At 36.9% G+C, this 19,127-nt stretch overlaps 1 long non-coding RNA gene across 1 annotated transcript; it reads right to left on the bottom strand.

The window, feature by feature from the left end:
- Positions 1–341: 341 nt before the first annotated feature.
- LOC306775802 lies at positions 342–17,837 on the bottom strand. Its single transcript, XR_013771891.1, has 3 exons — positions 17,756–17,837; positions 892–978; positions 342–781 (listed from the first exon to the last, which is right to left on the bottom strand). It is a non-coding gene; the product is annotated as an uncharacterized lncRNA (long non-coding RNA).
- Between the last annotated feature and the right edge of the window lie 1,290 nt (positions 17,838–19,127).

Below are 19,127 nucleotides of genomic sequence, written 5' to 3'. Positions count from 1 at the left end.
ATATATTATTATCATTTAAAAGTTTCTGGAGATATTGCAATAATACAGTAACCGTGTAGTGAAAATCTAATATGACAGCCCTACTATGAACCTTCGACTACATTCAGGACGAGAGAAGCAGCTCACCAGTTCGTAGAGTAGGTGACGACACTGTAGGTTTCATCATAATCAACCTGCAAACCATTTGGTCTAAAGGGGAAAAAAGTTTAAAACAAGGTTTTGTAAAGAGTGTTTCTTCATTAAAGAGGAGAGCAAAAGCAAAGTACACATTACCAGATGAATGTACTGTATTATACTCTCCAAACATCTAAATGATGTGACTGAAAAGTGACTTTCTGACCCGACAGTTGTCACTATTACTCTGCTGATTCCTTCATGTCAACACCTACTTGTTGCTGTGGCTTGCTCCATCGACCTACCTCCTCCTCCTTGCTTTTATTCAAGTTTCGTCAATTTGTTGCCTTAATACGGATCTATTGTGATCTCTGAATTATGTATCCTATGTCTCCTTTGCTGCTCAGACCTTTTGAGAGGTCCCTCAAAGAACCTTAGTGCCAAATGTCCACGTGCCCTTGAGAAAGACATTTATCCTGCAACTGTAGTAGAGCAGCTCAAAGACAGCTGCTGTCGTTGTCCTAAGCAGCTGCCAGAAAGAATACTTGAAACGACGACTGTAAATTAAAGCAATGATGAAAAAGAATATACACATAGTGGTATTCACTGCAGTTTACGTGACAATATTTGAGAAATATGATTTCTTACCTCTTGGAAACACATGTTTCTAGAAAATGCACAACAAAAATAACCAATGATTATTGAAAACAATGTGAAACCACATTAAATATTTCCTATTTTAGAAAGAACACATGGTTATTGTTATTTAATTCTTACCAATCCTGCTTTGATTCAAGAGAAGTGCCAATCCAAGCAAGAGGACTCCCACAGTCACACCTCCTCCAATCATCAATGTGAACTTCTCTGCATTAATAGAAGAGACAATTAACAAGTGCCTTCCTAATGTTAACAGCAATGATTGAAGACGAGGTAAGAATACAAACCCTGAGAAACATTTATGTTCAATACTCCTCCCAATATCAACGTGGTCATGCAATAAATGTAGCACTCACATATAGCATAATACACATATATGTGATTAATGGAAGTCTGACTCAATGTACCTGTAATTGTGTTACCTGACGTTTGTTTTATAGGAGTTACAGGAGTTGAAGCAAGGAGCCTGCTAACAGTAACACCTGCTGAATAAAAATAACAAATATATCAGTGATTCGTGATAATGATCTGGATTTCTATTTAAATGTCCTACCTGTGGTCATAGTTGGCAGCTTAGTCTGCGTCGTGCTTGACTCCACAACATCTACAACAAAAGAAGATGGATTTGGACGTGTCAGCTTCATGTGTGAACAACAGTGTGGGACGGTATTTGTACAATCGCTGAGCAGGCAGCAAGAGAAGAAACAATTTGTGATTAATAAATGTCACATGTAATACATCTAGAATTGTGTTACCTGATACTGGTTTCCCAGTAATTCCAAAAGTGGAAGCAGTAGACCTGCTATCAGTAAGATCTGGTGAATTGTTGGGCTGAAACTCACACCCCACAGAGAGAAGGCCGGAGCACGTGTGTCCGGCTGCTTTGTGCAGTCGACACGCTCCAATAAGAAATCGACCAAGACTGGTTTACAATTATAAGGAATTTAATTCCACTGATGCAAGTACGATTACAGTTAAACATTGGAGTACATACTCCTACGAAATATTACAATATTAACCCCCTTTGGAAAAAAACTACCTCTGGTCCCATGAGACACAGCCGTCCCAGGAAAACGCATGCTAGAAAGAGGCAGAAAAAACACTTTCTAACCCGCCCACATATTCGTTCGCGACTCCTCCCCTGCCGTCTATCTCAATTTCTATTGGCCAATTTCCCTACGCATTCTGTAAACGCCTATCTCACATCTCTAACACATTCAATCCCCAGTTATGGCTTAATTCCTTCTATGATAATCCTTCAGTATATAAACTACACTTCTGCAACCTTGGCAGAAGCTTCATTTCTTTTAGCTACTAATCCTACATCACTTTATGTTTATCTTAATTATGCATTCCCAAAACCCTTATGTTTATGACTAATTATGAATTCTTAATTATGAATTATTAAACACTTTTATTATATCTACTAACTACAGTTTTTTGCTCAAATTTCTTACAGAATAAATACACACACAAAAACTTTAGAAAATATATTTTATAGTATTATGTGATGATGTTCTGGATTGCTATAATAAGTCCTACCTTTGTTCTTCATAAATGCTGAGTCTGTGGAGGTCATGCTTGATTCTTTTTTCACAATATCTACAGCAAAAGGAAACAGATTTGTGTCTGTCAATTTTACATATGTACAAATAAATACCAATTCGTGTTTTGCCTCCTATTTGTGAAGTGACTTAAGCAAAGAACCTTTAAAAAGACAAGAAACCAGAGAACATGTACGTTCATTTTATCCATGGCAGAGGAATGGCCTTAGGGATGGCAATGGCCACTGAATGGTCCACACTGAAATATTTGTTCTTGTTAATATATATCAGTGGCGGGCCGTGTATTTTATACCTGGGCCTTCAGTGCTGTCCTACTACAGTTGAACCACCTCCTAATAACCTCATTATGACGCCACAGCTATGTAATATCTGCAGCACTCTGTTCGTCCGTCACTGTCCTCAAAACCAACTGTCCTGTCTGAAAATGTCTTGTATTGTCTAATTTACACAATTCAGATTCTGCTGTCACAGCATCATATAGAAACATTTCAAATGACATGCAACAACAAACATGCAAAAAAACATAATTTGTGATGTTTGTCTGAATTTATACATTCAATGGAAATTAACTTTATTCCATTCATTAATTTCTAGTGTTGTGTCACAAGAATATAGATAGCATGTGTGTCCATGTCTTTGCCAACTCACCATCCAAGCTGGATCGATCACTACGAGGAGACAAAGAGTTGGGTTCACTCCCCAAACTGTAATCACAGCTGGCATCGCTTCTTTGAAGAAAATGAAGGCGTCTCAGCAAATCATCAATTGTGACAGTAAACTGGCAGAACCACAGATTGTTTGAGGTCCTTTTCTTCCAGACAGTTGTTGTTGTGACTGCACGACTTTCTTCTCCAAAGTACAGGTTACATCTCGTGTCTTTATTAGCAGATCCAGGCAGAGAGCAAGTAAAAATAACCTGCTCACCGTCAAAATGCTGAAGCATCAATTGTGGTTTTTCACCTGTTAAGAGATGGGGAAAAAAGGAAGAATGAAAAGTCATAGTATACCATGGGCCATTCTGTAATCAAGTAAAATGTATGTTGCAGCATCAATTTCAAACTGTGCTCACATTCACAGATGTCCTTTCACACCTCTTTCATCATGTTTTACAATTAACATTAAATTTAATGTTTCATTATGATGTGTCATCTTAAGTGAGTGTGAGTTATACTCGTAACAATAATATCTCAGAATAAAGCAGACTCTGACAACAAAAATGCAATATTTTGAACTGACAAAACTGTAAAAATGTTAAATAGTATTCATCCCACAGGTAGCATAATGTGAATGGAAGTTGAATCATTGTTTTTTTAATCCCTTCAAAACACCTGAAATATGACACCACGTCACTCACAAGTTATCTTCCGGTAAAACCATATGATAATTCATCAAAGAATCGGATAAGCAGTCACTCACTCTGTATGGTGATGGAGGATGTGTCACTGTGTGGAGATTGATCGTTGTTCTCTCCAAGCATTACAGTGTAAAAACATTTCACTTGAACCTCAGCAGGTGATCTCTGCTGTGACATCCTCAGCAGCTCAGTTCCTGTCAGTGTCTGCAGACAACTGAAGCCTTTGGCATTTTCTCTCCCCACAGTGTAGAAATAACATTGATGCACAGGAACAGATGATGGAGTCTGACAGGCCAGTGTGACTGTTTCCGTCTCTGTGATCACCGGCAGATTCACTATCAGTTTAGGTTGAGGTTGGTAAATTCCTGGTGTAAAATAGTATAAAAAATAGTCAATATTAAATAATTAAAGACTATAATAAACTCCCCTACAGTGAAAACAGCACAGCTAGACATGAAAGAGAAACGATCAGAGACTGACCTTGTGTTTGAATCTTGTGAAAGGAATCTGTTGGAAACACAAAGTGTTGACACGGCAAACATAATAACTCATTAATACGTTCAACAAAATAAAGAGGAGTAAAACTCCACACAATGTCAAATTCTTGTCAAACATATACGTTGGAGTAGTGAGATCAAGATCAGGATACATTTTATTTAATTTATTTAATGGGGAAATGAGTTTTGGACTGAAGTTACACAAAAAGTTTACAAATAAGCAGCAACAACACAGACAAAACACACATAATGTACAATTATAAAAAAGCATGTATGGTACAACGTACTGATACTGTATGGCTGACATTATATATTAATGTCATGTTTGCAAGTGAACCTGCATTAGTTTGTAACAGACAACATAAATAATGAGAATCGATAGGTTTAACTTACACATGAGGATGACAAACAGCAGGCGTCCAGCCATGATGAAGCCAAATACTGAGACTGACTACAAAGAAGATACTTCTGTGTCTGACTATGTGAAATATCACATGCAGAACATGTTCTCAGAAAAACCACAGCGTGCATAAGAAGTGAATCAAACTGACAGAAAGGCCACAGGAACACACACACATTTATGATGCCCCCCCCCCCCCCTTGGAAGGCAAGGCAAGGCAAGTTTATTTGTACAGCACATTTCAACAACAAGGTAATTCAAAGTGCTTCACATAAAACCATTAAAAGCATCAAAACATAAGGCAAAAGAAAAGGAGATTTAAAAACAATTAAAGAAACAGTGTAAGAAATAAAATTCAGTCGTAAAAAGTAAAGGAGATTTAAAACATACATTGAAACAATAATTGATGTCTCCCTGAGACATTACGCTGCACGCAATCAACCATACACTGCCGCAATTCTGCAATTACTCGCACACAAACCACGTCTGGAAAAGATCTCTGCCGATCTGCGTTTTATAGTGTACGCCTTGCACGAACTCGGTCCCGGAGGAAATGGCGATATATTGTGTAGTCCTTTTAAAACCATTAAAAGCATCAAAACATAAGGCAAAAGAAAAGGAGATTTAACAGCAATTAAGAACAGTGTAAGAAATAAAATGCAGTAGTAAAATGCAGAAATGCAGGAAATTGATTAATATATTAATTGAATGTGGTTCAATTAAAGGCAGCAGCAAACAGAAAAGTCTTCAATCTTGATTTAAATGGGGGGGGAAGCCAGTCAACTTTACACTTAGTCTTAAGATAAAATACTTAAATACAGTATTTAGTTTAGGTCTATACTCAGCTCAAACTTGCACACAGGTGTAGATTTATACCATTACATTATTCAGATATACACAGATGACGTGTTCTGAAGAGAAAAAACATCGGAGAAGATCAGTCTAAAATGTGCATGCAAATGGAGCAAGGGGCCTTTTCAGATTTCTGCAGCTTTTTCCTTTTTAAACAAACTTTATATTCATCTGGACTTCCACCCAGTGCACGCACAGTCTCTTTTGGAAAATAAAATATGCCAAGGGGCGTCAAGGACCATTTTTTTCAATAACCCTGTAATTTTTCATCAGTGACCCAATCACACATATTTTACTTTCACCTGGGCATCCTTCAACCTCCACATTTTAAAGAACACCATGCAATACGGCCTGATGCAATTCCTACTTCCACTAATTTATTTACACTTACAATTCAAACACCGACTATTACAGTTACAGTTACACGGGAAAGATCCTGAGAGACAAGGAACAATTAGAACTTGCTTTATTCTGCCAGTTTCTCCTTGTGTTAAAGCAGAGGACATTTCAGACGAGCTAAAGATGCACAAAGAAGATTACAGAATGTCACATTCATATATCCAGCCATAACGTCAAGGTGACCATACTCTTAACCTCGTGTTTTAAAAAGCTGATGAATAACCCCTCTTGTGTTGTTTTTTAAAGCGTTTGTAAGTTTTGGTTTAATTTGTAAAATTTAATTTTTTTGTTTTTGTTTAATCAACCAAATATTTCGCGGACCCCCTGTTGAAGACCTCTGGTCTAGATTATACCAGACAACTTTAAACACACGGTTTACTTTACTGACAGTAAGTTGTCTGCTTTCTCTTTCTCGATGCAGTATTAATCAGTTTGTGTTTCAGTGTGGCTGCACCGTGCTGTACACCATCCCCTTCAGGGCTGAGGCAGCTGGCTCCTCAGAGATGGTGCTGTATAAATGGTACGTGTCGAACTAGGAAAAGAAATATACCAACTGTAGCATCCATTAATATATATGACAAATATATCTAATACTGGCCCTCCTGTCAGACTTATATTCTCCTGCCACCTTTTCACTTCCTCCAAACCTGCCCCTGTGAAATACACAAGGCCTGTAGCCTATATATCAAATAATACATTTCTCTAAATGAAAGAATAAGTCTTCAGCCCGGCTGATTAGGTTCAAGAATGTGAAGGTCACAGTATAGACAGCATTACCCTTTCAAGTCCACAAAATACACTGTTTAGAGAACAATTTCTGTGCCATCTCTACTCATGCAGTATTTTGTTCACATGTGAAAAAGAGTTCGACCCGAGCAAAGGAGGTTATTTTTGTTTCAGTGCAGTGGTTGTCACACGTGGTTTATTTTCAGTTTGAGGTGCAGGTCTTGTATGTTTGTTCCGTGCAAGCTGAAGATTTACACAACAGTTATTTTAGTAGCTCTGAGCTACGTGAAGGCTGTTCAAACTAAACAAATGTGAATGAGCATTCAATATCTCCTGGAAACTGCAGATGTTTTTAAGATCCCAGCTAGAATGTGTGAATGGGACATCTGTAACTATTCTTCAGACAGAACAGAGGAGCTGCGCTTACAGCTGGCTGTCAGCATGCCCATTACAACCTGACACTTCACAGGGATATTCTGCTGAGACAATCGCGGCAATGACGTTTGCTGTTAAAGTTCCTTTCAACAACCTTCTCCTTATCGGCCATATTTTTGATATTGTTAATCCACCAAAAATTGAATGATGTTGGATTTTCAGAGCGCTTCCTCTCAAATAATATTACATTGATATATATTAAAAATAGCCAATTCCTTTGACAGGTGTCTCTGACTAAAGTGGTATCTTTTTTTGGTGCTTATATATTTGAGTGTTCGTTAAATGTCAAGATGCAAAGATTGTAAAAATGCTACTTTTAGATATTTATTGTTAGAGACAATCTGACAAATTCTACCCTTCAGTATTAAACAGCATGTATTTACACCCATATAAAACAGATGCTGACTTTATTAGACAAACACATCGACATTGTTCTCACCAGTTCTTTTTTAGTTATGCAGAAGTGCAGAAACCAGCAAGATGCCCACCGTTACTCTACAAACCAGCCACAACTGCTACAAACTTCCTTATGCACGTTTCTGCTTCGCCTCAACAGAAGCCATAAACAAGTGTCAGTTTTGCTTCTCACAACATTAACAAAGAGCAGGAAGACTGTGCAGGACCACCATCTTCCAACCACCAATACCAGTGCATACCAAATATACAAACTGAAAAGCACATTATTGCTTTGTTAATGATTTATAGCAATAATTAGTGAGAGTAATTTAGGTGGTAAAGATAATTGAATCACTGAACTCAAGTGCTAAAGAATTACACATACTCATGTGAGGCTGTTTGCAGAGTGGTTGCCGGGTTAGAGCTCTCTTTAGTGCCAGGAGAACAAACACTTGAACCTAATATGTGCACAGCCACAAACATTAACACCACACAGTAATACATGTCAGCATTTTCATGCAATAATAACAATCTTTAGTCTACCGGCTATTTCATCGAGATTCATAGGAGTCGTACTAGTTTCTGGAACAAAAACATATTAACATTACAACTATATATTGTTTTCCTTTGTACTGGGGGTACAAATATGACACAGCGCATTGTTCATTTACTTGAATAACCTAACCTGGGCTAGCATCTGCAAAGTAGGAAGCTTGGTTGGATGATGAGACGTTGGGCCCTGAGGCGAAAGGCGTGTCTGTGCCTCTTTGGGCATTTTGAGTCTCTTTGTGGTTGGATTGACCCTTTTCATAGTGAGTCTCTTTTGGAGTTCTATTTGTCTTTTGGTGTCTCTCTGTAGTTGTTCTATGTTTCTTTGTGGTCATTTTGAGTCTCTTCCTGGTTGTGCGTGTCTCTTTGAGTGACAGTTTGTGGGTGAAGGCCCTGACACTTTGCCCCTTTGTACCCATCACACACATACAAGATAAAACTGAGAGTGTTACTTGGTGAACCAACAATCCAACCTGCTGAATCAATAAAACTACATTTCAATATACTGAAAACACTGAAACACATAATTTGTAACTAACTTAAGTCACATTTATTATGTGTAATTTTGTAACCAGATGTTTGTTTAAAAGAGATCAACTAAAAATATATAAATATATTCATGACGGTTTTGAACAAGACATCCCTTATGAATAATACAGAAGTAATTCAAAGTATGGTAATATTAGTAGACAGTGGTCTAAAACATACATACATACTTTATGTAGCTCAGACAAAATATATCCAGTTACAAAAAATATGATCAACATAAAAGAGGAAACATTATAAAAACAAAAGAGAAAATTACTAACATGATTAAAGTAAAACTAAATACATTTCTAGTCGTGATTTAACAACATTTAAATTAAAATGCAGTTTAGAACCCACGCTGTGCTTTATACATCATAAAACTCGATTTGAAAGTTGGATCTAACTGTTGGAAAATGTTCATAGAACTTCTGTGTTATCAACATAAACAATTTGGATGATCTGAGAAAAATACATTACAGTCTAACATTAGTCTGGATTAGGGGTCTTCAACGTTTTTCAGGCCAAGGACCCCCAAACTGATAGAGAGATGGAGCAGGGACCCCCGACTATATATATTGTATAAAATTGTGTTTTATATTATATGGGCCTAGTACCGTGTATAAACATACCTCTTTATTGTGCATTCAACACTAAGCTATTCAAATAATACACAGGTTCATATATTCATGTTGTTATTTTAAACATGTGCAGGGTACAGTGGGTAGGGAGCCGTGCCGCTGCCATTGATAAACACACCTTGTCAGCTGATACCAATGCCAATATCAACATTGTCTGTCAATTGCATGACAATCCTGCATACAAGGTATTCAAATTGATGTTTTTATTTTAAACGTAAATGTGGAAACCAAAAATGAGTGATGGCCTATTAGTGCCACTGCCATGCTTAAAGATACCTGTTATCTTGCATACAATACTGAACTATTAAAATAATGGACACATTCATGTTTAGAGAAAAACAAAAATTAAATTTTTTTTTTTTTGTTTAATCAACCAAATATTTCGCGGACCCCCTGTTGAAGACCTCTGGTCTAGATTATACCAGACAACTTTAAACACACGGTTTACTTTACTGACAGTAAGTTGTCTGCTTTCTCTTTCTCGATGCAGTATTAATCAGTTTGTGTTTCAGTGTGGCTGCACCGTGCTGTACACCATCCCCTTCAGGGCTGAGGCAGCTGGCTCCTCAGAGATGGTGCTGTATAAATGGTACGTGTCCAACTGAAAAGAAAGAAACCAACGGTCTATTAATATATATGGCAAATATATTTGACGATGTCCCTCATGTCAGACTTACATTCTCCTTTTGAGCCTCCCGCCCCCTTTTCACATCCTCAGAACCTGCTCCTAAGAAAGACGCACAGAGTAAGATGATTATTTTCCACAACTTGCAATTCATTGCAAAGTTTGTATATCAAATGATATGTTTCTCTGAGTAAACGGAAAAGTTATCTGTCCATCTGATTGGATATATATATATGGCTAGCATTACAATTTCAAGTTAATCTCTTCGCCAAAACAAAGTAAACAACAAAATATAAGTTGTCAAGAGTACGAACCCAGGGTATTTGAGTGGAGATTGTATCGCTCCACTTGACATAGTCCATACAGGGACTGACCTTAATGGGGTCAGCTGACGTGGATACTCTTTAAGACACTTCACATGGTAGCTCGGATTGGTGACACATGGTTATATAAGCACCACGTGTGTGGGCCTCTCTGGTTTCCATTGTCAAGCAGTGAGATGTGTGTGTGTCTTGGCACTGAGTTGTGATTTGAGGGCCTCTCTATGGATCGCTGTGTTTTTCCTCCTACACAGGCTGTTGGAAGGATGGTAGCTTGCGCTCCGGTGTGGCTTATGTGTATCGGCGTCAGCACTAACGCACACAGCCGTATAGTTCCCTTGGAATCTGACCATGGGGTAAGCAAGACCTGGACTCGCTTTGGTACAAGTAACGTGTGGTTTACTTTGAGTTTGAGATGCAGGTCTTGCATTTGTGTTCAGTGCAAGTTGATTAATTACAAATAGTTGTTTTAGTAGCTCTGAGCTACATGTTCACCTGAACAAATGTAAAGCTGCATCAAACGTTTCCTATGTTTTTGTTTCGTCCTGTTATGTTCCGTCTAAAAAACAGCGATTAACTAGTTCCCACTGCCCATTTTAATGAGCGTTTAGGCAACACCAAAATGTGTTAGTTCAGACGAAGCACTGGAGACACGCCTGCATTAGCTGACTGCCATCATCGGTTTCATTCATGCTTCAATATCAGTGGCTCTTTCACCATCTGTGTGGCAATCTGCATGCCACACATACTCACTGATACACTCACGCCAATGATGTTATTTGCTGCTGCTGCTTCTTTCACCAACCTCCTCCTCATGAGCAATACATTATGTATTGTTAATTTAACTGAAGTTGAATGCTGCTGAATTCTTTGAGAGCTTCCTTGAATCAGCAATGTTAAATATGATTGTATAGCCATTTGTTAAAAATTACCAATTTTTTAAACTTGAATTCAAATTACATTTGGGTAGTTGTTTAATCCTCGTCAACTGAATAAATCTGAAGATGCAATGATTGTGGAAAAGCAATTTTAGAGCTTACATGTTTAATCGGCCTAAAACCAACTGTCTGATGAAAACAGTGAGTGAACACCCACATAAAAAAACTGAGTCTGACTTTATCAAACAAACACATCAACATAGTTCTCACCAGTTCTTCTTTTGTTACACAGAAGTGCCGAAACCAGCAAGATGACTCCCATGGTTACTCCACAACCAGCCACCAGTGCTACAAACTTCAAAATCCACGTTTCTGCTTTTCAACAACATGAAGCCATAAACAAGAGTCAGTCTCGCTTCTCAAAACGTTAACATGGACTGTGCATAACTACAGTATTTCAACCAGTAACATCATTTTCATGCAATAAGAATGTTTCATCTGTACCTGTTATTTTATCGCCAGATTCTGGATTCACAGGAGTCATTTTTATATCTGTTTCTTAAAGGCACAAAAACATGTTAACATCAAATCTATATATTGTCTTAAAAGGACACAGATTTAATGTGCTGTTAGTAGCTTTATTTTACTTGAACAATGACTATCCCAATGAGCAACCATCACCTTAGTATGTGCTGTGACAGAGACTCAGGATAATCACTTTTCATAACCATATTCAGTGTTTCACATGTGAATATTAGATAGTGTGTATATGAACTTTGTAACGAGGCTGAGTCGTTGAAAAACGTAATAATTACCTGATGTTGGTTTCACTGATGTGAGGAAAGTAGATATTAAGCTGACAGTGTTACTTGATGTACCAACAGTCCACCCTGGTGGAACAAAAGTACACTTCAATATAGTTCTAATGTTTAGAAACACATGATTTGCGATTTATGAAAGTCACATTTTAATTATCTCCACCACATTTTGTTACCTGATGTTACAGCAGTTTCAGGAGTTACAGGAGCAGAAGTACGAGGCATACTAACAGTCAGACCTGCTGAATACAAATTGTATAACTTTAAAAATAACAAATATAGTATGTTATTTGTGATGTTCTGGATTTTTATTTAAATGTATGTCCTACCTGCGGTCATAGTAAATGCCGGCATAGTCGGCGTCTTGTGTGACTCCATTTCCACAACATCTATAAAGGAAGGTGAATTTGAACCTGTCAATTTCATGTGTGGTAAACTGTGTGTGACATCATATTTGTCTTATCTCTTGAGCAGTCATTTTCACAAAATTAGAAACTAAACAAGCATTTTGATAGAAATGGAGGTTGTAAAATAGTCTCTCTCTCTTTCTTTATGTTTGTATCCTCTGGAAACAATTTCCCACCTGAATTATAATGCCACATCACTTTTCTTGTGCTGATACTGTATCAATACATGATAATGATATCAGATGTGAGAAACAGTCACTCACTATGGATGGTGATGGAGGATGTGTCACTGTGTGGAGATGGATAATTTTTCGCTCCAAGCTTCACAATGTAAAAACACGTCACTTGAACCTCAGCAGGTGGTCTCTGTTGTGATATCTTCAGCAGCTCACTTCCCGTCAGTGTCTGCAGACAAGAGGGGAATCTGACGGTTCCTCCACTTGAAGTGAAGAAACTACACCGAGGCACAGAAGCAGACGATGGAGCCTCACAGTTCAGAGTGACCGAGTCCGTCTCATGGATCACCGGTGGATTCACTGTCAGTTGAGGTGGAAGAGATGCTGAAAGTTTCGTAAAGTGAAATTATAAGTATAAATTTGATTAACTAACTGACAATTGCATTTATCTAATATAAGTATTTTGATACATAATGAGACAGGATATCCTTTCTAAATCGTCTGTCTCTTCTTCTTTTTAAGACCCAACCCCCATGTGCTCGTACTGTAGCAAGATATCCTAATATTAGTCCACAGCAACAGTGTTTACTCACTTCGAATGATGATGGATGACATGTCACTGTCAGGAGATGAAAACACTTTAAGATAAAAACACGTCACTTGAACCTCAGCAGGTGAACTCTGATTTGATATCTTCAGCAGCTCAGTTCCTGTCATTGTCTGAAGACAAGGGAAGCTTTTGGCAGTTCCTCCTCTTACTATACGGAAATAACACTCAGTCACAGAAGCAGATGATGGAGTCTGACAGTTCAGAGTGACTGAGTCTGTCTCTGTGATCACCGGTGGATTCACTGTCAGTTGAGGCGGACGAAGTGCTGAAAATTGTAATATATGTTGCATTAACTGAAAACAGCCTTTACTTACAATTATTCTGATGATAAATGTGTGTGTTTGACAAACTTAACAGTTGCATTAAGATGAGGAAATAATAAACTGAATTAATCATAAACAGCATAGAAAAGACAAGAGTACTGTACAGCCAACTATGTGCTAAACTGTGCTTACAGTGATAACATTCTACTAATAACTAATATTCGGGACTGACCTTGTGCTTTCATCTCAGAAAAGGGATCTGTTAGAGAAGAAAACATAGTTTACAGAGAAGCATGTTATAATAAATAGTAAACATATGTTCATTTTCTATTTCTTTCAACCTGACGTAAAATGTTCATAAAACATGCTGATACCAATACATAATGGGCTGGCATAACAAATGCATTTGGCAATTGCCAATAAAATGTACCTGTGTTGGTGAGTAACTTTACAATGGAAGAAAATGAAAAGATGTTCAACTTACACATGAGGACGACTAACAGCAGGCGTCCAGCCATGATGAAGCAGAATAATGTGAACGTCCAAGAGTTCTTTAAAGGCAACACTTGTGTGTCTGTCTACGTGGACTGTCACATACACAATGCGTCATTCTGCAGAACATGTTCTCAGGAAAACCACAGAAAGAATCACAAGGGAACCACACCGACATGCAGAAAGGTGGCAGGAACACAGATGCACTTGAACATTTTTATTTAGTTCCAGTATGTGTGACACTGTATGTTTCGATCACATCTAACACAGTGATGGCTTACTGGTTAAAAAACAATAAGTTTCTCCATTAGTTGCTTTCTTATTGTTGTTCATATTGTTTGTTTTTTTACTTGTTACTTTTTCTAAAGTGACAGGACTAGTGCTGACTTAAACGAATATCAATAAATTATTCCGATATGGACAGGTAGGTAATGTGCTCTTAAGAGATACAAACAACATTTGAATTCTTGCAGTAACATAGATCAGATGTGGTCAACTTGACAGAGAGGTAAAATGTGGTACTGAAGTTAGGGACCGCCTCAAAAGTGTATACCAGTGAGCCATAGCTCATAGCTTTTTCTTATTTATTTATTTTCATATTTTGCGTGATTACACGCACACACAAACATGTAGTTATTTCCCATTTTTGTCCTGACCATTCAACACAGAAATATGCATTTCGCTCATTCTTGTATTTTGGGAGGATAACTTGAAAGATGGCCTCTGAACCAAAACATGCATGATTTGTTAACAGGCATGTGAACCTGCAACCTGCATGTAGCAGGCGGGGAAGCCCCATCTGCGGGCTAACAAAGACCCTACGTTTCTGCCTTAATCTACCAATATGCACTTCACCGCGCTTAACCTGACTCTTGCAGCGCTCTTGTTAGTCATTTAACTGTGTGACAGGAAGTAAGCTAGGTTGATAATAGGCGGTATTCCCCTTGCATCACTAATGGATACACGTTTATACTTGCTAACATGTCCACTATTTCCAGCTGTTTCGTACACTAACTTGAAGTGGCCCCAGAGAAAAAGAAAAGAAACACGTCATAACAGATGGTTGTCTTATTTTTAAAAGACATGGTTCAAACACATATAAAGATATCCACATTCAATCGAGCAGGCATTGTGTTACAGGTAATAAAGTAGCAAGCTTATGCCTTCCCATCTTTGACTTGAATCTTTAAAGATTTAAGTTTGCTACAATCTGGTGTTATGACCATAAACACCCTCCAACTTCACAAGATAACAATTGTGAAGAATACAAGTCGAGATTAAATGAAGATGCCTTTTTACCATTTTAGATCATATCTCCGCTCATTCTTTGCACCTATTTAATCACAAATGCAAACATCCGTTTCTCCGTATTTCTATATCAAAATCCAATGATCCTTTCTTTCTGTAAAACAAAATATGAAGTGTGCTAACGTGCTAAAAGCCACCCAGCTGAGAACTGTTTAATTTATGACAGTTGATATTTTAGCCTGGAAAGATTCCACGGTCGACTTTTCACAGGTCAACACCAGATCACATATGTTATCAATTTTACAAAAAACATGAAGAGTTTAAAAATTAACTTAAATAAAATAAAACATGGATTAAAAATAATTCTTTATGCTGTCTGCTTTCTGTTTCTCTACACAGTATAAAAGGTTTGTGCTTCAATGTGGCTGCAGGGTGCTGTACACCATGTCCTCCAGGGCTGATGCAGGTGGCTGCTCGGAGATGGTGGCGTAGATATTCAACACTGTGCAAATCTCACTTACGTCCTCATTTTGAGGCGCTTGCTCCTCCAGTTTCTCAGAAGCTGCAAATGTGAGAGAGAAAAGCACACTAAGATGATTGTTTTCTGTCAAGTTTGGCATTTTATTGCACCGTCTGTAAAAAGCCAACAGTATACCACCTGATCTATGTTTAGAATGTGATGGGAATTGTGCTCTCCTAAATTTTGTCATCTTTAATAAGATTTCATTGAATAAATATTGGCCGATAACACAAGCCAGTAAAAGTATTGTGAAAACAAAAGCCTGTTTTGGGGATGTTTGTGTTAATACACTAAAATGGTTTCGGGTTGTTTGTTGTTGTATTGCATATTCAATTAAAGTGTATAATAAAATGATTGTAGTTATGAAGGTATCTAACTATATTAGTCATACACCTTCTGGTATATTTTGCCAGCAACTAATGCTGCAAATTAATTATGATTCTTTTTTTATTGTACATAATATACATTATGTAAAGAATAGAACCCTGATCTTCACCGTTTACAGGGTACAGGGGGGATGTATACATGTATACATTCATGTAGGTGTAAAGAGAAAAGCAGCCCACCAGTAGGACAGTCAGCAGCAGCTGCTGAGGTGATCATACTGTAGGCTCCCTCATCATCTGCAGGTAACTAAAGATAACAGGAAAAAGAGGAGATTGACACATCACTGTAATCCATCTTGAGGAGCATTGCTGTTTGAATGACTAATAATTAGATTGTTTAGGGTGATATGAACGTTACATCTGACAGAGAAAAAATGTATTAATTAATTACCGATCCTCCATGTTCAAGATTTCTCATGCTCATTAAGTCATCTGCAACATCGGGGAAAAGACACCTCAATAAAAGACCAAAATATAAATGCAATATACGAATGTGTAAAGAAATGATACAGTGATGATGCCTGACTACATGTGCACATTACCAGTGACATTGGCTTGTGACCTATACAGAAATAAAAGGGGAACAAGTGTTAATACAGAGTGAGTGTGTCCTCATTACACAAGAAGCAGAATGCACTGTAGGACAATAAACATAATATGATAATAATCTGAGACCACCGGCCACGACTAAAGCTTAGGGTTTAATGAGGAAGTTGACTCTCTCCACTCATTTCAACTAATGTACTGCAGCTATACTTGCAGTGAATAAGATGAACTGAAATGAAATAATCAGTCCTTACCGGTACTTAGCTTTTGCTGAAAAGGTAAAACAAAATCTTACCTCTTGTTCGAACATTTTCCTGAAAAAATGAAAAAGAGAGAAAAGCCTTTCATTAGTACAGGCAGAGCACTGAAGTTGTGCTTGTATTGAAATCAGCTTTTGACGAAATGCTTGGTTGGCTTGCACGGGTGACCAGTGACGTCCAATCATATTCATGCATATGTGGTCATATTGTTGATTAAACAGAGTCATGTGCATGAGTGTGTTTAAAAGGGGCTTTAGCTCTTTTATAGCCTGACCTCTGCTCAGATTATTTGAGAGCTCCCACAAACAGCAGGGAGCAAAAAAATCATTCAATCTTTACAGACACGTGAATCAAGTTCTCACCAAATCTTCTTTTGGTACAGAGAAATGCCAGTCCCAGTAAGAGAACACCTCCCAAACAAGCCGCAAGTATCATGTACCGGTACTTCGATATCCAAGTTTCTGTTTTGGAAGTCACAACAAAGTCAGTTTCAGTTTCACCTTTAACACAAAAGCATGGAGGTGTGTGTACTGAATGCTTACTAATGGCACCCCAAGTATAAACAATGAGGAGCAATCTGTTGCTTTGCAACTGATATAAATTGAACTTGTAAAAAAAAATTGTGAACATGATTAATCATTGAATTCAGGATTATAATCACGAATAAGGTGGCTTCACTGTGACACTTTAGAGCAATACATACGACTCAAACCCAGCAGATATACATGGTATGCACTGTTGATGAGGTGGGGACCATTTCTAACAATATAATATTAAATCTTAAGCATTTGTTCACATTTTACAAGAAGGAAATACTTAAATAAAATTAATTGCATCTCATCTGTAAGTTACTTTTTACTCCCTTGATGCTGGTTTAAGTGTGCTTACAGGGAGAGCAGTGTTCGTCTTAAGAAGTGTCTGAGCTACAGGCGTAAATAAATAAAATCATTCATCGCAAAGAATTTCAGCATATGATGCAGTCACCTTTAATATTGTCTCCTGGTAATATATTCATAGGAGTGTTGATATCGTTAAAATATTCAATAAACAATAAAAAGTCACTGTGAATAATTACGAAACTGATTATTTGTGTCACCTGATGTTGGTTTTACTGGTGTTGGGGAAGTAGAAATAAAACTGCCAGTGTTGCTTGATCCAACAGTCTGATCTGGTGAAAGAAGAAAACTGCATTTAAAAAACAATTATTAATACTTTTTTAATTTTTTTATTTTGTTATTTTTATTTAAATATGACAAAGAAAAGAGTATATTGTATTCATATTCTATATGTGTGCTCCTGTATATGTGTGTTTGTCAAAATGCTCAAATAAAAGAAAAACATTTAAGAGAGAAAACAGTCATAGCACTCACATATAGCATAATACATGATGTGTGATTCATTAAAGTCCGACTTAATGTACCTGTAAGTTTTTTACCTGACGTTTGTTTTATAGGAGTTACAGGAGTTGAAGCAAGGAGCCTGCTAACAGTAACACCTGCTGAATAAAAATAACAAATATATCAGTGATTCGTGATAATGATCTGGATTTCTATTTAAATGTCCTACCTGTGGTCATAGTTGGCAGCTTAGTCTGCGTCGTGCTTGACTCCACAACATCTACAACAAAAGAAGATGGATTTGGACGTGTCAGCTTCATGTGTGAACAACAGTGTGGGACGGTATTTGTACAATCGCTGAGCAGGCAGCAAGAGAAGAAACTATTTGTGATTAATAAATGTCACATGTAATACATCTAGAATTGTGTTACCTGATACTGGTTTCCCAGTAATTCCAAAAGTGGAAGCAGTAGACCTGCTATCAGTAAGATCTGGTGAATAAATACACACACAAAAACTTTAGAAAATATATTTTATAGTATTATGTGATGATGTTCTGGATTGCTATAATAAGTCCTACCTTTGTTCTTCGTAAATGCTGAGTCTGTGGAGGTCATGCTTGATTCTTTTTTCACAATATCTACAGCAAAAGGAAACAGATTTGAAACAGAGAATGGCAATGGCCACTTTGGTCCACACTGAAATACTTGTTATTGTTAATAAATATATATATATACACATACATACATACATACATACATACATACATACATACATACATACATACATACATACATACATACATACATACATACATACATACATACATACATACATACATACATACATACATACATATATATATATATATATATATATATATATATACACATACACATACACATACACATATATATATATATATATATATATATATATATACACATATACATATATATATATATACACATACATATATATATATATATATATATATATATATATATATACACATATACATATACATATACATATATATATATATATACATATACATATATATATATATATATATATATATATACATATATATATATATATATACATATACATATACATATATATATATAT

The sequence above is a fragment of the Melanostigma gelatinosum genome, assembly GCF_949748355.1.
Source record: "Melanostigma gelatinosum genome assembly, chromosome: 3".
Lineage (NCBI taxonomy): Eukaryota > Metazoa > Chordata > Actinopteri > Perciformes > Zoarcidae > Melanostigma > Melanostigma gelatinosum.
Note: the sequence above shows the minus strand (reverse complement) of the source record. Positions and strands in the feature narration are given on the sequence as shown.